We start from the raw sequence: 17001 nt of genomic DNA on the forward strand, positions 1-17001 counted from the left end.
TGGCAGAGTGTGCAGTGCCCCATCAGAGACCATTTTCCACAAAGAGGCAGCAGTGCTCCAACCCTGTCATCAGACCCCATTATCCTTATCAGAGAAGGTAAGGCAGCAATGGGGGGGGACACACGTGAGCAGGGAGGGGAAGGAAACTGGGCAGGAAAGTGGGATACAGGGGGTGGGGAGGCTGAAAAGGATGTGGATCTGGTGGTGATGGTGCATGTCAGATCCTGTCCCCTCTTAACAGCTTCTCTGCCCCCATTTTTTCCTTGGACTTGTACAGCTAAAGACATGGCGCAGGTTCAAGGAAACCCATTGTGGAACAAGAACCATATGGGTAAGTAAGAGGAAATGATTTCCCTTTCCCTTCCAAAGCTGCCTGGTCTGCTCCTCCCTTGATGGATACAATTTGCACCTTTTGGAGTGGATGCATTTGTGCGTTGGTGGTGGACAAGGTAAAAACACACAAATATAATGAAAAGCAGTTTGGGAGGCATTAAGAACATAAGGAAAGCACTGCTGGATCAGGCTAAAAACCCATGAAGTTTAGCATTCTGCTTCCCATAATGGCCTCTGGGAAGCCCACAAGGAGGAAAGAAGGCATACTTCTCTCTCATCACTGTTCACCTGCAATTGGGATTCAGAGGCATGTTGCTGCTGAACATGGAGGTAAGGCATATCCCCAGGCCCTCTGAGAGGAATTTTATCAGGAGGTACAAAGTTTCTTTTGGACCCCTTTGCATAGCAGGAGGGGTGGTGATGGGCAATCAGAATAGGGGCAGGGAGTGGCAAAGCAGGGTGAGGGGAGAGTAGAGACAGCTGGAAAAGTCTTTGGGCCCAGGTCTACCCACCCATGTGGCATCAGTAGTGTCCCCACCATCCCCAGTCATGGTAGGGTCCCCAGTAGATAGGAAAATGTCAGATCCCAGGAAAATTTCTGGGCCTCCTCCTTTGGCTCCTGGGCCCCCCTTTTGGCCCCGGGCCCGGGTACAAATTACCCTCTTTACCCCCCTCTCCTAGGCCCTGCATACCCCTCATGACTAATAATTATTGACAGATGTGTCCTCCATGACTGTGCCTTTTAAAGCCACCCATGCTAGTTGCCATCACCTCTTTTGACTGTTGTTGTCACAGGCCAGACCAAAGGTAGTACAGTGAAAAAGAGCAGGTAGGAATTACTTCTTTATTCACACTGTGTATGGAAAACACACCAGGCTGATTTTCTCAGACTTGTGGTCCATCATGGGTTTGATTAGCCATCTAATCTTCTTTTTACTGGAATACTTGGAATATTTGAAGTAATAATTGCGGGTGGAGTGAATTTGTACACATAACAAAGCACTTATAATACTTAAAAGTATTATACTTAAATATATAATACTTATATAATACTTGCTGGTGAAAAGTTTACAAATCAGGTGAAGAAGAGGAGGCTGATGCATTCAGGGTTCCCCACTCATGAGGCCAGGTGAAGTGTTTGCTTTGAGTAGTGGGTTGGGAGGACAAATGGTTGGGGTTACTCTACACACACACGCACACACACACACACCATACCTGCCTGCCTGCAGTGCCCAACCAGCTGCTTGGCGGAGCAGTGAAAGTGGAGTGATCGTACATCCCAACTGGATGCCAAAATTCTCTAAATGGACTCCACTTGAATTTTTAAGTGAGGAATTCAAAAACGTTGAAAAATTTTTTGGGGAGAAGTTAAAGGAAAAGGGTTATTTTAGAGTGAAAGATTTATACAATCCTCAGGGGATACTGACTCCTATACAAGAACTATTGGAGAAAGTGGGAGGAGAATACTGGTTACGGATTTTGGCTTTATATAATATTTTAAAACAAAGATATTGCCGAGTTTCAAATGAAGAGGATACTCAATTTGAAAAAATATATAGTCTTAAAGAGAATAATAAAAAGTATGGCAAAAAAGCTATACAATTTAATGAATAAAGATAAAGACTATATGATTAGGTTAATGCAATTTAAATGGGAAAGAGAGGTGGGAATGTCAGTACAGGAGATAGACAGATTAATGAAAGGAATATTGGAGATTAGAATGGAAAAATTTAGAGAACGGGAGATGAAATTAATATTGAAATGGTATAGGACACCTGCCCAACTGGCTTATATGATTAAATTGTTGGCACTGTAGGAGGGTAAAGGGTTATTATGCCCATCTTTGGTGGGAATGTTCTAAGGTAATCGATTTTTGGCAATTGATATTTGAAAAGGTGGAGGAATTATGTAACCTTGAGTTGGAGCTCTCTGGGAAAATGTTATTTATGGGAGTTTTGGGAAATAATAAAGAAAAAAACATAATCAGGATTTATTCAAAGCTGTGATTCTAGCTATCCATGCAGTTATAGCATATGGGTGGAAAGATGCATCAAAACGGGCTGTGGAAAAATGGAATTGGTATCTATATGAATGGATACAATCAGACATAGTATCAATATTGAAACAGGATAAGACATGGGAAGATAAGAAAACCGAGATAAAAAAGAAATGGTTGAGATATATAAGATGGGTAAGGGAAGGGCGGGCCAATACTGTTATAATGGATAAAATCCAAAAGGCGTGCTTGTGGCTGCAGATATAAATATTTAATGGTAACGGTCGCTCTTCAAGGGGGGAGGTAAAAAAAAGGGGAAAAAAAGATTGTTGATGTATGATTATGTAAATATAAGTGGAATGTATACATTAATATTATACATAAATGAATGAATGAATGAATGAAAAAGGGCTCCCCGCAGCAGTGAAAGTGGAGCGATTGCGCTTCACTTCCACTTTAGTGGAGGCGGGGCACGATCGCTCTGCTTTTACATTCACTGCTGCAGGAGCCCTAACAAAGGTTCGCACTGGGCTCCCTGCACCCAGGCGAGGCTGCAGGAGGCTTGGGTAAGTGCTCCCAAGCCCCTGCAGCCCCCTGAGCAGCGCGATCCTGGGGATCGCACCATTGCCTTCCACCCACCCCCGCTGTCTCCCCCCTGCCCCTGCAAGAACTTACAGTGGCTCAAACTCTCCTGGAGAGTTTGAAAACCACTGGATTAAAGACATCAAAGCCAATTTATACTAAATAACAAGTATGGCTTTATATAATGCATTTGATCATTTTTGATTTAACACAGCATTAAGAACATAGTGTTCCAGAGCTCAGTTTACATCACTCATTATTAGTGCCTATACATAAAATCTGAATGTCCACTATGAAGAATATGCACTTGATCTTTGAATAATGACTAAAATGTCATAATTACCAAGACAAATGAAGCATGAAACTTTCTCAAATGTAGACAGTCCAAAACCTAGTCTCACTGAATATTTCATCTTGCTGCAAGCCATTTGAATTTTAAATCAAAAGTCTACCTTACTTATTGATAGAATCTCCAGAAATTCTCAGCATGACAGATGACATATATAGACTTCTTAAAAAAATAATATGAATATATATATCAATGAATAACCTTGTGAAATTAATCAGAGCCTGAGATATCAGTTTCAACTATGACTATAACTGCAGCAATTAATAAAAAAATTACTAATCTTTCCGTAGTGGAATAGCAAGAGAATCTTGAAGGTGATTGAGAGTCAAAGCCCAGTGCTACCTAAATTCCCCCAGGCCAATACAGTGGTGCTGATGTGGGCTATGCTTCATTCTTCAGGGGAATTTTGGATGCTGGAGGTCTCCTCAAGGTAAGGGGACATTTGTACTCTTGCCCTGAAGTAAGCCTCAGCAGCCAGAATGGATCGACTTAGACCTGGCACAAGCCTGCATTGATCCATCCCACCTGATCAGGCCCAGGAAGCAGGGATAGGATACAGTGAGGGCCATTGCCACCAATCCTGCCTCCCCCCAGGTCTGATCTGCCCACTTCTGCCCCTGTTGCCACCCCCACCCCACCCTGCTACACCCCATCCCTGCCTTCCCCCACTTCTACGCCATCTTACCGGCTCTGGCAGGTGTTGCTCCAGCCACTGGCATGCGTGGGAATGCTCTGGCCTTTTTTCTGGTGCTCACAACCTTCACGCCATTGCAAAGCCCTTTCCTGATGCGTACTGACATACAGTGTACTGATGGCACCCCACTCCAAATCCCTGGATGACCTCTCCCGGAGGTTTCATATAGATACTGAATAACATGGGGGACAAAATTGAGCCCTGTGGCACTCAAATTCCAAGGGCTAGGGTAACAAACAAATGTTCTTCAGTACCCCATCTGGGATCTATCAACCAAGAAGTGCAAAATGGTACCCCCAGCCCCCCATGTTGGTGAATCAGCTGAAATAATCAGCCCAAATAATGATCAATGGAGTCAAAAACTGATGAGAAGCCCAGCAGGATCAGCTAGGACATGCTCCCTGACCTATATCCTAGTTATCCACCAAGGCAACCAAGGCCATCTCCATCCTTAAGCTAGATTGAAAAGGATCCAGATAATCTGCTTTATCCAGGACACTCTATTACTGAGATGCCATCACCCACTCAATCACTTTGCCCAGAAATGGGAGGTTTGAATTGACCTGTAATTAACCAATGTGGTGGAATCCAGGGAGAGCTTTCTCACATGGTGCGACAACTGGAAAACCTATGCCCAAAGATTTCAGTTGTAGGAAACACAGGACAACCTGCCCTCATGATAGCAATCACCACCCATTTTACCTGCCAGCACTCCAGTTAAGTGGAAACTGGAGACCTATAGGCACTCCCAGCCAGTGTACCTTCTAAGGTGCATGATGGCATGGCCACACACCTCCCCTAGAACATAAGAAGAGCCCCGCTGGATCAGGCCACTGGCCCATCTAGTCCAGCTTCCAGTATCTCACAGTGGCCCACCAAATGCCCCAGGGAGCACACAAGACAACAGGTACAACCTGTGTCCTGGTGTCCTCCACTGCATCTGGCAATCAGGCAGCCTGCCTCTAGGCTCTTCTTCTAAGCATTGTTGGCCTTTCACAATCAAGGAGAAGTCTATAGACCACTCTACCACTAACTCTCCCCTCCCAATTCAGAACCACCAGCGACTTCCCAACAGAGAAGTGGCCAACCCACCATAACATTCATAACCCTGTAACATTATCAACAGTTTTCATGGGACCCCTGAAATTGAGTCATCTGTCTAAACTGGAAAAGTAGTGTTGGCAAACTAGACGGCAAGCCAATCAGGTCTGGCCAAAAGGAAGAAGAAACCCTACTTAATGCTTCTGGGTCACAATTTTCATTTTGTGATGTTTGAAGTTCTTCAGCTCCAGTCTGCTGCAGGGATCTGTGGTGGATGGGGAGGCAGGCAAGGCAGAGCCTCCTGACTGGAGTCCCTCGAAAAGCACCGCCACAGGAGGCACACAAGCATTCTCAACTCACACGTAAAGCGCATGAGTTGAGAATGCTTGTGCACCTCCCATGGCAGAACTTTTCGAAGAACTCTAGTGGGGAGGCTCTGCCTCACCTGTCTCCCCACCCACCACACATCTCTGGTCTGCAGACAGGGCATGAACACCATTTCAGGAAGTTTATAGCCAAGAATCAGCTGCAGTCTGGTCATTCTTGGGCCAGTGTCCAAGATGAAGTCCAGAGCTGAATTACTCCTTGCCAGAATTATAGGATAACCAAATGTGGCCAAAGCAGGCACGTTTTGAGTGCTGCAGCCATTGGTTGTCTTGAGATCTGTAGCCCCATTTGTCCTCGATCATACTGGACAAGCCTGTAATTTCCCAGCCAAGCTCCATGAAGCATGGAGCTTAGCAACTCAGAACTTCAGTGATGACATTCAGTTTCTCTTCTATCTTCACAACTGAATGCCTTGCTTTTTGCAGTGTTCCTGATTTCACAGACAGAGCCTACATGCATATAGTTCCTATGTGCATATGCTCATACACGTGTTATGCTGAACGTATGGGCAGTAGCCACAGTTCTGCCCTCCCCATATATGCCTTTACTGTACACATGTATGCAGTCCTCAAATGTAATGGAGAAGTTATATAATCTATCTTTCTCCTTCAAATGCTAGTTTTCTATGTGAAGGGAATTTATCCCCCCCCCCCCCCCGGGGGCAGACACATTTGAACAAACTACCTCCCTTGCCTTGCTGTCTGAAGTGGTACAGACTCAGAAAAGTTTTTCCACATGCTCTTCTGTTTGTGCCAACCAATCTTTTTATTTGCACTTTGGAGGAGAAAGTATTTAATATCCTGACATCCTATCTTTGAAACCTGGCAATAAACTATCAATCAAAATGCACTGAAAATGAAGCTCTTCACTGTTTTGTGACAAGACCTAGCCTTGACCACAGTCCCTTTGCGTTCTCTTAAAATGAGATTATATGACCGTTAAGAGATCATTAAGATCAGTTTGTGACTTTCAGAGTAATGGAAATGAGATTAGGGAATAAACCACTGTAAAATCTGGCATGAATTTTACCATTAAAAAGCATGTTTGACACTAATTTAACATTTTTATTGGATTAACTGAATGACACAGCGACACCAGTGCGAGAGCAAAATCACTAGAAAAGCTTTAGACCTTTAAAAGAATTACTTTAAATTTAATTTCAGAATTTAAAAGAAAAAAATACTTTAAAAGAATTATTTGTCCTGACCTGACAAGGTCATGGGTAGAAATTTACTTGGAACAATTACTATGGGTTTTATAAATGGCAGAGTTAAAATACTTTATTAGCAACAGGAAAAATGATTTTACAATTTGAAAAAAAAAAAATGTATCATGCAAATTCTTGTTTTCAGGGGAAGAAACATGCCACCAAGCCAGAAACAGAATAAATTTTATCAATTGGGAAGTGTCACTTCGCTTCAATCTTCCAGTACAGTTTGAAAAACAAATAATGGTATCCAAGTTATAAACTGCATGTTATACAAACATGGCTCTAACCTAGAGGTGGTGAGTTGTGCATGATCAGGACTGATGTCAACAGTTGGCATCATCCATCATCTATCTAAGTCTATGCCACAAGCACAGAGCATGCTACTCGCTACTAATCCCCACAGCCCTGAATCACTTCCTCCTTGTTGTCACTGCGTGTTCACCCACCCTCTCCAAATGAGTGAGACATGACATGTGCAAGGAGAAGGAGCATCAGTGTTCCATGAGCTTGCCTTCTTTCTCTGTGTAATGCTGTGAATTTCACTGAGAAGGATTTGACAAACTAATGGGCAGGAGTGACCAATGCTGAGCATGATTCTCTCCATACAAATAGAGTTGCTAAGGAGTGTTCTTAATGGCAAACCTTCATGTGAATCTCCGGTCAAATCTCCTATCCTGTCAAATGGTACTTGGCTTTCTTGTCCAACCAAGAGATGTCTTGGGGAAGCTAGTACCTCCCTTGGCAGCTGTCTACAGCTTTGCAAGGATGCCCACCTTATTATTTGAGAAACACAGATTGGGGGCATTTACCTTCTTTCTTTGTTGATGGTTAAAAAGATTCCCAATGGAAGAGTCAATTTTGTAGTTAAAGGAAAATATTGTAAGTAGCTTTTTAAAAAGTTCCTTATTGAAGCAAATTAAGGATACTGTGAAGCCTAATCACACAATGCTCATTAAGCCTCCACCTTACTTTCCCACCTACAGAGTTACTTTCCCACTTTCTGAGGATACTACTACAAATCAATCTTTGCCCTACACCAGCAATTTCCACTTCACTTCCTATCTTTAGGTTATACATCCCCTTGTTTTTCTCTTCAGTCCCTCATTTCTCTTTCCCAACTATGATCAGTAACAATGGTGAAAATAGCTTTCCCACCTGCCAGCATGTGAAGTATTTTTAGCCAAAGGGTATACAAAAATAGAGAAGAAAACAGGCCACTTCACACATACCTGCAACAGTGGGAGCCTCTGCCCCCCTCTGTCTCCAGCTATATGGGCTCTGGGGCAGCATCAGGGCTTTGCCAGATGACCAAAGACATATGCTTAAGACAGGGCCCAGAAGACCAGACTGACACCTGAACCCTCATAATCAGTGGTAGTGCCCAATGTACTATCAAAGGGCAACATGGGAGGCCCAAAGAAGGACTTTGCCCCAGGGCCTTACTAACCTGGTATTGTTTGCAGACACACAGCAAGCTGGTGCATGAAAACAAGACCAATGCATGTTTGACATTTAAATTTGTTTCAATGAACAGAAATGCCAGCTAGTAAAAAGTCACTAGAACTCAAATCTTCCAGAATTTGGTTAACTGCTAGGGTGCAGCACTGTGCATCATTCTAGAAAGAAAGATGCCAGCCAAATTTTGTCTGGAAGCAGCAGCCTCTCATCTGGAAGCCTGGTCTCCCAGTCAAATGGATGTGGACTCTCTACTTACTATATCATGTAGAAAATGCCCAGGAGCACTTTAATTTCTTCTTTCTTCAAATGCACCAGGGTTAAACTCTGGCACTGAAAAAGCATACATCAGAGTTTCGTTCTGATTAGCCTTGGTGATGTACGGCTTAAGGAAGACATGACTTACTATGAAGGTCTCCTTCATAGACCAAAGCCCCCAAGAAAACCCATTCACCTTCCTTTTCCTGCCAACTGAACCAAAATAAGAGAATCCCAATGAGCCACAAACTGATAATACAGTTGTACAAAAGAAGAACATTTATCTACCTCTTTTCAGTCAATTCTCCACTAAATTGGAACCTGGGCTACCAACCAGGACATCTCATACAATTTAAAATGTCTGAGACCTCCAAATTTCTAGAAAGAAAAATGCAATTTAATTGAAAGACAGACATAAGAGTGTGGGAAGAAAGACTTGGAGACAGAAAGCTTTCTGGGCAAAATGTCATTAAATTACATCTGGAAATGAAAGAACGCCCTATGAATGAGTCAGCAGGCAACAGGCATTAAGGATTCAGTTACTTAACCTGTGGTGAATAGGTTATCTTCCTCTTACACTGACATCCTTAATTGAGCTGCTATTGGTAAGAAAAGGTTTGTAAAGACATACTGAAGGTGCAACTACTGTGCTGCCACCTTACAATACTGGATTAACTATGGCACCTTTAAAACGTTTGCAACTTAAAATATATTAACAACATTAAATATAGCACCAATATTATACTGAGGAGTCTGCATTTACCATGGGATTTGTATTCTTCCCAGGCCTAGGCACATAACTGAACCATAAAGATAATGATGTTTGGCAGGGTATACCAATACTTTAATCACACAGAACTGTCCCTTTTCCCTTGTGATAAAGAGCTCTAGATTTCTATGTATATTGATAAACTAATGTCATGCATTGTGCTTATGTTAAAGCAATTCATAACCACAGCTGCTTATAATAATTATCAGAGTTGATCCAAGAGCCCCTGGGACCCAAAGCAGTTTGCCAACCAGTGCCTTCCTTACCTGGTGATGAGCCAGCCTCTGCTCCTTCAAAGGCACTAGATTTGGCTAAATGTTTGCTTAACAACCTAACTGCATAACAACGGAGATCAGAGGATGTATCTCCATCATTAATTGATGCCGGTGGCATAGCTAAGGGGGTGCAGGAGGTAGCAGTTGCACTGGGCAGCAAGCTTTAAGGGGGCAACAAGCACAGCTTGACACTGGTGGCCAAAATGGTGAAAAAAATTGGTATGTACAAATTATACCATCATAGTATATATCACTGGAAAGGTAATTTAATGAAGAATGCAATGCTGCAAATGCCATTGGAATATCTGTATTCTATCAAAAGTTATGGCTGATTAACCAGAACATGAACACAACTGCCTTATGAAACAAAAAGTGGATTTCCGTAACTCAAAACTGATCTATGAGACTGATTGTTCTAAGAGCCAATGAGATATTATTATGGTACAGCATCAAACCAATAAGGCAGTGGTACTCAGTATTAACTATATTAATATTAATTATATTAATCATATCATTAAATGCAGATCTTAAAAATATATTAATACACAGCAATATACATGCTTTATAAATGATCAGCTGCTGATCACTGTTGGAGACAGGATGCTGGAGTAGGTAGATTTGGTCTGGTCCAGGAAAACTCATTTATTTAACTTTGAAAGCATACCAATAGAATTGTTTTATCAAATGAACTTTGTGAACAACCAGTCTGACCAACATTACACACACACACACCCCTGTGGACCCCAATCCAAGCAGTCATTTTCCCATTCTCCTTGTATAGGATTGAACCCTTTATTAATTTAATGAAATTACATTTTTCCAGCAGCTGGTGGGGAAAACAAAAATAGACCATGAAAATATATCAGAGCTGATAAGGGTTTGGTTAGGAGGCTGATTTGTCTCCTATACTAGGAGATGCACAGCTCAATCCTATGAATGTCTACTCAGAAGTAAGTCCAATTAGAGTCAATGGGGCTTACTCCCAGGAAAGTGTGGATAGGATTGGGCTGGCAATCACTTCATCAATGGCTGATAAGTATTCCCTTCAAATAGCAAGATTCATCACTTTAAAAATACAGCCTTTCCTCTTCAGTCAAACAACAAGATTAATAAATTACTTTAAAAACAGTACCCTTTTTCTGCTCCTGGCCAAGTGTGTGCTTCTCTCTCCCCTCCCCCTTTGCCAACTGCATGGAAGCAACTTTAAGAGCAACTTTATGACTGGTAAAATAGGAAGCATTTTATTTGGGGAGGGGGAGGAAAGCGGGAAGGTTTGGAGATTGGAAGGGGGCAGTGGAAGAGGGAGGGGTTGAAAAGAGAGATTTCACTTTGATGAGAAGCGATCCCAGGCTGGGAACTAGGAACCAACCAGACAAGGATCAGCGAGGGTTAAGGACTGCAAGCCGAGCATGCTCGGAAGAGGGCGGGGCGGCAGCAGCCACACTCCCAGCTGAGCAACTCCCCTTTCTTCTGCTTTAAAAAAAAGCAAAGACAAGGGGCAGAAGACAGGCTCTCGTATTCTGCCCAGGGGTGTGACTGTATCGCTGCGCGCCTCCCCTTTGAGTTCCTGGCGCTGCCCTAAAGAGCCGCGCCTCACAGTTTGAATAACACTGCAATAAGGTATTAATATGAGTCAGCTCTCATTTCGATGTATCATAATATAGTTACCCCTGCTAACTGAGTAAAGAAACACTTTTTCAAGAGGGGCTCCTTTTATATTTAACAGGCAGAGAATAACTGTCCTTCTTCACTCCAGCACAGTGTCTCTAACCAATAAGGGGCACACTTTCCATTAAATTGCTTAGGCCCAAATCCAAATCAAATTTCCAGCACTGGCATAGCTGTGCCAGTGGGATGTGTACTGCATTGTGCGGTTGGGTGTCACTCACGGAGGCCTCCTCAAAGTAAGGGAATATTTGTTCGTTATCTTGGAGCTGCATTACCCTTATGTCTGTGCTAGAAAGTAGGTTAGGATTGTGCCCTTAATTAATTAAATATGATTTTGTTGTGGAGGGGGGGACTACAATATCTTCTTTGAGCCCAGGTAGCAGATAGATGCCTTAGCTATGTCACTGGCTGAGGGGAAACTGCAGAGCAAGCAGGTGGTGAGCTTTTGGGGGAGGAGGAATGTTTTTCCTTTTAAAAACACTGGAGTGACATCACTTCCAGGACATCATTTTGAGATTGGCACTGGGCTACACGATCATTAGCTATGCCACTGATTGACGCACACCTGTATATCTGAGGGCGCAATCCTAACCGGCAGTTATGCCAGCATAGGACCCCCTGGAGGGTCACAAACATGCCATAAAGCACGTTTGCGCCTCCATGGGAGGAAGCTGCGCCAGATGCGCTGATGCATGGAGGCTGGCAGAAGCCTCTGTGGCTGTTTCCTCCCTGCCGCTTGTGCCAGTGCACCCGCGCAGACACAAGCGGCGAAGATAGGCGTTGGGGGCAGGGAGGAGGCGAGAGGGGAGTGTTTCTGGGTGGGGGGAGGGCAGGCGATGGGCGGCCCCGGGGGCGGGGCTGGGACCCAGCCATTATGCCAGACCCCAACCCCTGTTCCCAGAGAGAACGGAGCGGTTTCAAGCCGCTCTGCCCTCCTTGGACTTGGTGGCACAGAGGTGACACAGGTCTGAGGAGACCCATTGGGGCCAGCAGCCCTTACCCAGGGGAAAGGGGAAGAGTTTCCCCTTGCCTCTGGCTGCTGGCCAGGAACCGGCGTTAGATGCAGCGCAAGCCTCCTGGCTTGCCTGCTCCAGCACGGATTTGGATTGCACCCTTAAAGATAAAATGCATCACATTCAGGTTTCTGGAGGAGGACTAAAGGCAAGGAAATTTGAACACATAAGGAACTTTGGACCAAAAGAACCATTCTTTTGCTAATCTGCTGATATTTCTAATCTACAATTTTGAACAGGAAATCATCAGTAATAGCAAAGGATAATATTACTGTGAACATACAATGAAAAACAGAACTAAAACAGAATTCTAAAAAACAGAATATTTGACAAAATTTCATATTTAGAAATTTGAATTTTAAATTCATTTTTGGTCAAATAAAATTGATCTTTTTTTTCTACTTAAGGTTATTTATATAACCAAGCAAATGGGTTGCTTGTCACCAGTCAGATCTAGCATGATCTTGCATGTCAGCTGTTCAATAATGTTCAAATGCTGTCTGGCACTGCACGTCACCACAAAAATACTCTCAAAGGGTAACTGGATTTTCACATCAGCTGTCATATATGGTCAATGCTGCCTAGAACTGGAATCCACATGGATTCCATTGTGAGACAGGTCTTCAAGGTCACCTAACAGAAAAATGGTTATCCAACTAAACCTTTTATTATAACTATAGATGACAAAATGTTACCAGATTTTGGCTCAGTTCACAAAGTTACCCAGCATACAGTGGGACACAGTAAAAAATGTGTGGTCACTTAAACCCTGCTCCATTCATGGAATGTAAGGAATGGGGCTATCAGTGCCACATTTCTCCTGTCCATGTCCCCAAAATCCACGTACTTGGTTTAATTTATGACAAAGTTCCCCTTATCAAGAGGGCCCCAGATCATGTGCAGGCTGTACATACTCAAGGTAATGTATGGACATTTGGGGCAGGTGCTATAACTGTGGTTACTTTAGAGGCAGGGTCATAAGCTCTGTCCTGCTTCCCATCTATATTGGCTCAGTCACCAAGCTCTGGTGTTGCAGGTTTTAGGGTGAATCCCTGGCATCTCTGGATAGGTCTAAGAAAGATCCACCTGAAACCCTGGAAAACCATTTGCCATTCAGTGAAGAAAATATCAGGGATTTGCTGGAGTCACAGTTTGGAGTCTCAAGTCCCAAGTCTCCAACCCCTTGATTCAAGTCACCCATGAGTCATAACAGGTGGCATCAGGCCGTGTCCAGAGTTGTTTTGTGAGTTATTCTGACTTGAGTTCGAGTCTTTTCAAGAGACAAGTCAAGTCACGTAAGTGGCGAAAAAAGCAAGCAAACACACACACGAAAGTGAGTCTTGACTCGAGTCTATTTGAGTCTTTTCATTTTTGGAATAAAACCCTCAAGGCCAGAGTCAGTGCCCAAGTTTGCGTGACTCGGGTCCACATGAGTTGCGAAAAAACACGTGTTTCATGACTTGAGTCTGAGTCATCCAAGTCACAGCCCATCCATGGAAAATACTGAGCTGAGGACTGGGGGAAGGGAAGGAGAGAGGGAAAAAGATCCCCAGAGTTCTGGAGTCAGGTTGCAGCAAGCCACCCAAAAGGACACAAGGAAAACAGGAAGGAAGAGGGGACTTCAACCTGTGTCTGACTACCTGGGTCACCCCGAGGCTACCTCTTTGACCTTCTCCTTTTTTTCAGTCACACCACACCTAAGCTTAACTGGCCCATCCCACACTTCCTCTCAATCTTTTCAGTCAAGACCACAGGATAAGGAGCATTTCGTTCAATTGCTACAGTTTAAACAGGTGCAGCAGTTTTTCCCCCTGACACAGATCTCCAGCTTTCCTCAGTGGGTCAAGTGTCAGGCAGCCCAATTCTAAGCTTCCTAGTGCCCAGGGCTGCAGCAGCGCTGAAATGGCAACCACTGCATCTAATGGGGCAGGGAAGCAGTGCCAGGTCTCCTTGAGGTAAGGAAACTTATATCCCCTTTACCCATGCAGTGGCCAGGTGGCCCCAATGGGTCCCCTCTGATCTGCACTTGCTACTGAGCAGGCGCAGAATTGAGGAGACTTGTGTCAGGTTTCCTGGCCTAGGAGGGGGGTTAGGCTATGATGTCAGAGCCTGCTGCTGTCTTCACCCCCTTCCTGGACCTGCTTCTCCCCTCCCCCACCCAGTTGTGCCCCCTCCCCGCCCTCCTCCACCCAAAACACCCTTCCGCTGGTTGGTGGTAAAACATACCCCTGGGAGCCCTCGCCACTTGTCCTCCGGTGCCGCGACCCCATGTCAGCTACTGCTGGGCACAGTGCTGGGGTGCACCTATACCTCTGGCGCAAAAGTACCTTACGGCACTTTTTGCAAGAGTTGGGCCAGCTGATAGAATCAGGGCCCAAACCGTCATTGGGGGCATGACATGTCTGTGGTGTGACTATGGAAAGAATCGTGATGAGCTTCCAAATGTACCAGGACACCATTGCTGTGATGAGGACACCATTGCTGTGTGGTCCTGGGTACAGTGTAAGCTGGTTTATATTGCAAGCCCTCACACTCTCGAGATATGTTCCTTTCTCCCAAGAAGCCTCAAATTAGGTGCAACTTGTCTTTAACGTTTTCCCCACAGGCTGCTGCCATGTGTTATTTCTTTCATGTTAATGTCAGTTTTTCAGTGCTACCCATTCTGATTGAAACAGCCACAGTCAATTATGTATGAGAGACTGTCCTAAATACACTCAATGTAGTTGAACTAAAGACAAAACAATTGATTAGAGCCTCAGCACTCAATCTGGGACTTGGACGTGCCTGACTGTATGTGCATCCAGCCACAGTTTCAAGATTTCGTGATGTCTGCTGCATGTCTTGTTTAGGCAATAATTAGAATTCACAGTTCAATGCACTGATGACTTAAGAGTCTTTAGAATCTGCACCAGTCCTGTACCTTTTTAGTCAAAATGATTAAGTGGAAAATTGCTATAAATGTTTCCTGGGAAAATTAATGATAATTAAATCAGGAGAAGTTCAGGTGAGACAGTGGTTACATTTTTTACCAGGTATTTACTCTTCAGAAAATGCAGCTCGGGTTTTTTAAATCAGAAAAGACTCTGATATTTTGTTGGATGAATGTTACCATTTGGAAGTGATGGAAGCAATATGGTCAGATACAGCACTCGGCCACCAGGCAGACGATAGGAAAAGAAGCCCCAGAGAAAGACATGAAAAGCCAAAAACAGGGGTCTCCAAAATACAGCCTAGGGGTCACATCTCACCCACCATAATATTTTATCCAGCCTACAGCAACTTGTTTGTTTTGGTCAGCATTTGCTAATGCTTGACATTTTTACTCACAATATATCATTTCCCAGTTTAAGCATGCAATTCTTTCCTTTTGTTCTGAAACCTCTCATGATGATTACAAAAAAGATCCAAATAAAACTTACTCATTTAAATTTCATTTGTTAAACTGATTTTTTTTGGGGGGGGGGAGGGGGGCCATGAAAATGTGTAAAATATGCAATGTGGTCCTTGTACTGAAAAGTCCCCTGGCCTAAAAGAGTGCTTTTCAGTGGCTGGTTAAGATGTTAAACCTAAAGCAAGGGTTCTGACATGCATGGTGGTTTACTTAATAGTCTTCTATATCAGGCAAGCAAAAATAGCACATTTAGCAAATTAATGTTTTAATTGGTTTTATTTAAAGTTTTTATTAATTATTTGGCATGATAAATGTATTGTTGTACACTGGTTTGGGCATTAAAAAAACTGTACCAAAAAAACTTTCCAATAAATTAAACGTGACCTCAGTGGCGTACCTCCCCATCCCCACACCCCAGGGCAAAGGTCCGTGATGGTAGTCCTCAGGGATGCCAACACCCCCCATGCACAAATCTGCTCCCCCCCATTCACTGCAATGTTCTGGAGCCTCGCCCAACTTCAGGATGCACTGGAGAAGTCTCCTGAGGCTTTTCACAAGTTTTTCACACCGCATAAACAGTAAGCAAGCACATCCAGACACAGGCAGGCTCAAGTCAGCATGCTTGGGGATGAGTGTCAGGTTAGGGGACCCCTGACTTTAGTTCATGTGGTTGACTCACAAGTCAATGACTCACCAAAATAATGCACAATTCGAGTTAGAGTCACTGACTCGAGTTTCCATCCTTGCTAAATATAGCCCAGCTTCTTTATCACTCAAGCCATACAAAAGAGAACTCAATGGGACAAACTTCTTGAGTATAGTTTAGAGACTGGCATGCAGGACTTGAACACGGATTCCAAATCACATTCAGATCCTCTGTCAAGTTGTTAGATGCACCTAGTGAGATATAGATATTAGATATATCCAGTGAGTTTCTGCCTACTGGACAATAAAGAGATAGATAGGATTTTGTTAGAGATGACTCTTCTGACACGGACCTGTCTTTTCATTGTAAATAAAGCACAATGTACATGGATAGTGCTGTAGTAGTAGTAGTAGTAGTAGTAGCAGCAGCAGCAGCAGCAATTAATATACTTGAGGTCTCAAAGTTAGGAAGGATCAAGTTTAGCAGAAGCAAAGACTCCCTTGACCCTAAGAACAAAACATTACATAAAAATGAAGGATCCAGTACCTTCTCATATATTAATCCAGCTCATTAAAAATATGATCCAGTACTTCCATGTGTGCTTATTTACCTGGCCTTTCTAAAGGTTTTATTTAGCTTTTTGCTACACAATGTGTGGTGAACAATTTCCCCCTTGCCTCCTATCATAAACCAGCTCCAAGTCAAAAGGAAGAATCTAACTTAACAGACATTCATGGTTTATGTTCTTAGGGTTAAAAAAAACAAAAAACAAAGCGATGGCTAGTGGGTCTACCGAATAGTCATAATGGCTATGGTTGGACAAATTATTCATACCTGGTTTGAGAAGAGCCCTCTCAAATTGGATATATTGTACATTCAACAAAAGGTGCAGAAAGAGTTGTAGCTTTTCTGATAAATGACACTTTCTCTGCAA

At 43.4% G+C, this 17001-nt stretch overlaps 1 protein-coding gene across 1 annotated transcript in view; it reads right to left on the reverse strand.

Annotated features, from left to right (window-relative positions):
• SLC9A9 (solute carrier family 9 member A9) overlaps positions 1-17001 on the reverse strand; it is a 294081-nt gene that overhangs the window by 228565 nt on the left and 48515 nt on the right. The gene's annotated exons all lie outside the window — the stretch shown is intronic.

The sequence above is a fragment of the Tiliqua scincoides genome, chromosome 3 (assembly GCF_035046505.1).
Source record: "Tiliqua scincoides isolate rTilSci1 chromosome 3, rTilSci1.hap2, whole genome shotgun sequence".
NCBI classification, from domain to species: Eukaryota; Metazoa; Chordata; class Lepidosauria; order Squamata; family Scincidae; genus Tiliqua; species Tiliqua scincoides.